We start from the raw sequence: 6,577 nt of genomic DNA on the forward strand, positions 1-6,577 counted from the left end.
TTAGTAAATCTCCTCACCCCCTTCCCTAGTATTTGACTCATTCCAAATTGCTTAACCACATCCCCGCCATCCTATAGCAGATATACTGCTACAGGGCTGCAGGGGTGCACAAAATCATGTATTTATATACATGATTTTGCATTTCCAGGTATTTGCAACCGCGGCTGTCAATCACCGGGTCCCAGACTGTGATTACCTGCTGGTGGCCAGTGATTACCAAAGATCACCGATGGGGAGGAGGGCTGCTTTGTATACTAACAGTCCTCCTCCCTGTTGGCTCGGGCACACTGCTCTGGAGGGCTGTGCACAGCAGTGTCCTAACAGTGAAGCACCAAAACACCACCCCCCCAGTAAAACACTTCTAGCACACAGTTAACCCTTTGATCGCCCCTCCTGTTAACCCCTTCCTGCCCAATGTCATTAGTCCAGTTCCTCCCAGTGTCAGACTACTCGCTGCAGTCCCACTATAAGTCGCTGCCATTATTAATAAAAAAATTCCAGCATCTATACTGCCATTTATAAACGCTATAACTTTCACCAACGATCACCGACAGGGAGGAGGGCTGTTTTGTTTACTAAACAGTGTCCTCCTCCATGTCGGCTGGGGCACACTGCATAGCACAGCCATCCTGAGCAGTGTCCTTACAGTGAAGCACCAACAAAACACTCCCAGCACACAGTTAACCCTTTGATCGCCCCTCATGTTAACCCCTAACTGCCTAGTGCCATTAGTACAGTGTGCTTTTTTTTAGCACTGATCACTTTATTGGTGTCACTGGGGATGTCAGTGACACCAAGTCAGTTCCCCCCAGTGTCAGAATACCCGCCGCAGTCCTGCTATAAGTCGCTGATTGCCGCCATTATTAGTTAAAAAAAACAAATTCCAATATCTATATTGCCATTTGTAAACTTTATAACTTTCACATAAACCAATTAATTTACATGTATTGGGATTTTTTTTAGCAAAGACATGTAGCAGAATACAGTTTGGCCTAAATTTATAGCGAAATCTGATTTTTTAAATTTTTTTACTGGACATGTTTAATAGCAAAAAGTCAAAAATATTGTTTTTTTTCTCAAAATTGTCGGTCATTTTTTTTTTAATAGTGCAAAAACTAAAAATGCACAGGCGATCGAATATCACCGAAAGAAAGCTCAAATTGTTGGAAAAAAAGAACGTACATTTCATCTGGGTGCAGCGTTGCATGACCGCGCTATCGTCAGTTAAAGTAACACAGAGCCATAAGGCAAAAAATGGCCTGGTCAGGAAGAAGGGTAAAGCCTCAGGAGAGCAAGTGGTTAATTAAAAAGTATGTATGAGAAATAAAGGGGAAGTTGATATTAATGTTCCACTGCATATGATTTTGTAGAACAGTGCGTGCACTACCAGCCCATAGAGTGCAGTAATAATTTCCGTCATCTGCAGTCTGTATATTATGGATGTCTAACACACTTATGCCTGCAGAGATGGATCCAGTAAAACGGTCAGAAATTCCTGCAGGTTTTACATTATGATTGCTGCCTCCATCGCTACCTGACACATACTTAGGAACACTCCCAGGTACCTGATATACCCAGAGCGGCCAGTTACCACCAACTACAGAACTACACTGCCACCAAGAGACGTGGTTATTGTGGGTTCCTGGATGAGAGTAAACTGAGCCACAGAATCTGTAAAAAAAAAAAGATGAAATGATGATAATAAGACATTCATAATATACTGTATGTATACACAGTAATCATATATAAACCATAAAATATGAATTACAGGAAAAATAAGTGACAAAAGTGAAGACAATCCAGAACATGATTAGGAAGATGAGGAATCACTTAAATGGAGAAGATTTACAGTTGAATCCTTCCACTCTCACAATTATATTCTGTATATAAACCAAAACTTTCTATGCAAATTGTCTCTGCATTCTATTGGCCCCTGCCTACTATACAGTATATCAACTAATGAGGTTGGATGGGCTAAATCAGAGTTTTCAACTGGGATGCTGTAAAGAGTTCCCAGGGGTGCCACGGCAAAATGGCATAAAGTCCTGCACAGTTTGATCATGAAAGGATTCTTGTGTTAACTTCTGTGTACAGAGAGGGGGGAGAGCACGCCCTGCTCCTCCTTCCGGCTCCCTCCTCCTCTATACTGTTATCTGTACTTTTGCCAGCAAACCTGAAAGCTGTGCAAGCCACCTGTTCACATCCTACAAACCAATCATCACTACCAGCCAGGGAGCTTAATAACTTTTCTGTTGGATTTCGTTTTGGACTGTGATCATTACACCTGTTACAGAACCTCTTGTTTTGGGTGATGTTTTGGTGCAACACTGGCCAATAAACATGGGCAGGAAGCCCTTAAAACCCACTTGACGCTTGGATTACTTCTATGCTAGCTTTCTGCTTGAAACTGAATCCCACAATTTGTGCTTGGATGTGGGAAATCGCTCTATTGATCCTCACTGAACGGCAAGTTTGCTGATACCAGTGTGTAGGCGGGTCTACCCGGTCGCAACAGATGCACCAGCTACTCACTACATGGAACCCACCCAGTACACAGGGCCCACCCAGGTTCACTAACTGCCCATGAGTAACAATCAGAGCCCTCACAGAATTATGCATCTGCCCTCATCTACATGCATGATGTGTTGGTGACATGGAGCCAAACTGTTAAGCCCACTCACCACGCTCTGGGTCTCCCTGGATGGTAGAATGTCATCTTGCATCTTGGCATACCAGATACTTCAGGTTCGAAGGTTTCTTGTCATTCCAGGTTCCCTGCTTATCCACCCCTGGCCCCTAGCTACACTAGGTTTGCAAAACTGTTGGGTATACTGGGATCCTTATTCTCCAAGCTGGAATTTCTAAGGGATGTACTGTCTAGCTTAGCCTAGTGGGGTGCCATGCCAGTACTCACAAACAAGATTACTAGGTTACCATAATCCATGTATATGAATCATATATGAAGCATACAGAAGCTTGGTCTAAATGAAATTTTTTGTAACAGTCACATTCCAATAAATCAGTTAACATCTCCTCAGTCCTCCATGATTTGCATCCTTTCTTTCAAGTACAATCAGTCTTTTTAAGTGTGGTAGTGTACCTCTTGTGCCCAGCTTCATGGGACCCCACTCCAGGGAATGTAGAAAGAACAAGTCTCAGTCCCCTAGATAGTGCTCTCTCCCATGACTCCTCTTCTTCCTATAGCCAGTAACTACCCTCAGTTAAGCTCCACCCAGCTGAAAAAAAAGAAAATTAAATGATCCTCCTTCCTGGAAGGATTTGAAAAGAGCAATACAATGATATGGACTAAAAAGTGGACCCTGCCTGTCTGTGAATATTAAAGCTGCATTGAGATGAGAGTGCGTCAGAGTGCGTCAATAGTAATTTAAAGAGACAGTAGACTGCTGTGTCTGTACCACTTAAAGGCACAGTACACTTCGGGAAAGTTTTGAATCTGCAGAATGGAGGGCTTGATAAAGGCATTACTTCAAAGTAATGCGAGTCAACAAGAAACCAACAGATTGTTGGCTATCCAGCAGCTGCAAACTACTGCACAACTATAAGAAACTAGCAGACTGCTTGCTGCCCAGGAGCAGCAAACTGCTGCACAATATCAGGTAATCGTTAGACTGTCAGAGGTTCAGGGAGACGAGTGAGATCCCCCCTCCTGAAGCATACCAAGCCACATGCCTTCAACATGGTGGGGGGTGCTATGGGGCAGGGGGGCTACCCCCCAAAGCACCTTGTTCCCATGTTGATGGGGACAAGGGTCTCTTCCCCACAACTGTGACCGGTGGTTGTGGGGCTCTGCGGGCGGGGAACTTATTGGAATCTGGAAGCCCCCTGTAATAAGGGGGCCCCAGATTCCAGTCCCCTCCTATGTGAATGAGTATGGGGTACATGGTACAGCTACTCATTCACAAAAAAAAAGCGTAGTGTAAAAAATGTCAGAAGACAGTCTTTGACAAATCTTTTATTAAAAACAAAAATAAAAAAAATGTCTCCCAAAGTAAATCCAACATCAATCACAGTGCCCGCTGCCACCACTGACCCGAAAAAAGAGGCTCTGCTCTCGGCGCTGGCTCCCGGCCACCACTTACATTGCACTTGAACACTTATGCTGCCTAACCTGCGTAAGGAAAAAAAAAATGTACATAATTTCCTATTTTAGTCCTCTCCAATCCAGTTGGAGAAGACTAAAATAGGTATTTAAGTAAATGTTTTTTTTCCTTACACAGGTTAGGCAGCATAAGTAGCGTGGGGGTGGGTTGTGAATTTTTAAGACTAGTTAGTGTTAGGCTACATTTCTACTTTAACCCCTTCACGCCTAAGGGTAAAACAAATCTAAATGCCTAAACACAATTTTGAAATGTTGGCATGTGTTAGTAAAACCGAATGTATCATCAAAACTACTTTGTACATCCAGGTGAATTATACCTTGTTTTTTTTTTCATAACAAATGTGGCTTTCATTTGGTGGTAAATGGTCATGGATATCTCCTGATTTTTTTAATTATCAAAGGAAAACTGGCCCAAAATAATAAAAAAAAATCATTTTATTTAGCTGTGTGTTTCTTGTTACTACCATAACCTAGGACCAAAGAACAACCTAAAATAAATTCTCCAGCTCTTGATGATCACAACGATACCATATATGTGTATGTTATTTGTTGTTTGTACCCGGAGTACAGCCCAGAAACAATAGTACGCATTTTGTTTTTGTCTTATTTTACCTAAAACAAACTGACACTGACACCGACACTGATACTGATACCAATTTTGTTTTTAAATCCTGACCTTTGACCCTGACCTTGACCCAAACACTAACCCTGGCACTGAACTAGATCAAACCTTGATCTAGGTATCTTCACTTTATTTTTTATTTTATTTTTTAATATTTATTTATTTACCTTTTTTTTTTTCTTTTTTACAAACATTTTTTTTCCTGTCTATGCCAGGAGTTAGAGAGATACAATGTATCTCTCTCTTCCATTCATAAAGAGAGAAAAAAACAAGGGGGCTGGACTGTACAGTGACTGATCACTGTGATAGCCAATCAGAGGCTATCACAGCGATCATGTGACCCAGAATCGGGAGTCCTGGATTCCGATCATTAGAATGGGACCCAGTGCTCTCAGTGACATCGCGGTCTTTGTGCTGAGAGCGCGCCGTGCGGCGTGCTCCCAGCACAAAGACAGGTGCACAAATATGTGGCCTCACGGAAAAAAGCCCAGTTGTGTGAAGCCACATATTTGTGTGACGTCGTCAAGGGGTTAAACTTCATACTCTTGAATCCCTTACTCTAATGTCCTGTACACACTATCAGTTTTTTTTTCCGATCAAGCCAGCGGACCTAACAAAAAGAAAAACTGACAAATCACTGTACTGTTTCTGTTGAACCCACCAATACCGCCTGATATTGGGCCCCCATGTACGGGGCTTAAGTCTATATGGTATGTTGTACAATGCATACTCCTAACCATTACACGATGTGAACCGTGCCATACTTTACATACTCCTCAAAATGGTGTTTATTTTCTCAACAGTCACTAGTTGCCAAGTAGTTTCAATTGTTTTAATGAAGTCTTTTTTTATGGTAGTCTCAAACAAAATGTATTTTATGCTAGTAGAAAAGCATATGTCATGGAAGATGATCCTTTTTCTTGAAGTTTAAGTGCATCTGTAAGACTCTCACTTGTGGCACTGTAAGTATAATTTAAAAATAAATATATTACTTTGCCAGCAGGAAGAGACTCCGTGTGTCTTTCCGGCAATAAAAATGTATTACCTTTCTGCTAGCAAGTCTCCATTGAGTCACCATGCACAGCTCAGTGTATAAATCTTGGCATGCTTCAGTGCTGGGACGAATTAAAGTGGCTATAAACCCTTACATATACCCAGTGAAGTGATCAGCCTCAAGTGATACACAGAGATTAAACAAATCCTCCTACATAATTCATGCCTGTCTATCTGCAGTCTTCTCTTCTCTACATCCATTCAAAGTGCTGAATTTATAAAGCTTATTTGAGAGTTCAGAAAAAAGGTTGTAAGCTGCAAGTGCTGGGGTTATAATTTTACCACATAATTTATTGGAGAATTTTTATTTTATTGTGTTCAGTGCATTAAAATGTATCTAAACCCAACATAAAAAACAGAATATATTGCTGCTTAGAAGTTCTTGGTGTGGCAGTTGTATTAGTTACCATATTTCCTGTCCCTTTGTGGCTACATCACTTCCCCATTGTATCCATGGAGAGAGCCAATGGTTGTTACTCTAGGCTGCCCTCATAATATAGACTACAAACAAGTCCATAGCTCTTCATCTCCAATAAACTGGGGGCAGGGCCAGTGGCGTCCCTGGGGGGGTGCGGGCCACACCGGGTGACACAATCACAGGGGGTGCAGGAGCAAGATGCCACCAGAGCTTATGGGCCCTGTGAAGGTCCTGGCCAGTTATTGGGGTGATCCCGGATTCCCGGCCCAGTGACAGCTGCCCCCGGTGTAGCAGTAAAATGAGTATCCCGTGAAGATATGTATCCCCTGAAGCAACTGATAATGTACTGGATTCAGGCCGAAGA

General features: G+C 42.3%; 1 pseudogene; it reads right to left on the minus strand.

Annotated features, from left to right (window-relative positions):
- The window catches only part of LOC149445903 (uncharacterized), a 30,973-nt pseudogene extending 27,285 nt beyond the window's left edge, over nt 1–3,688 (minus strand).
- Between the last annotated feature and the right edge of the window lie 2,889 nt (nt 3,689–6,577).

This window comes from Staurois parvus, unplaced genomic scaffold, assembly GCF_062004578.1.
Source record: "Staurois parvus isolate SC_StPar_1 unplaced genomic scaffold, SC_StPar_1.0 ptg000704l, whole genome shotgun sequence".
In the NCBI taxonomy this organism is placed as follows: domain Eukaryota; kingdom Metazoa; phylum Chordata; class Amphibia; order Anura; family Ranidae; genus Staurois; species Staurois parvus.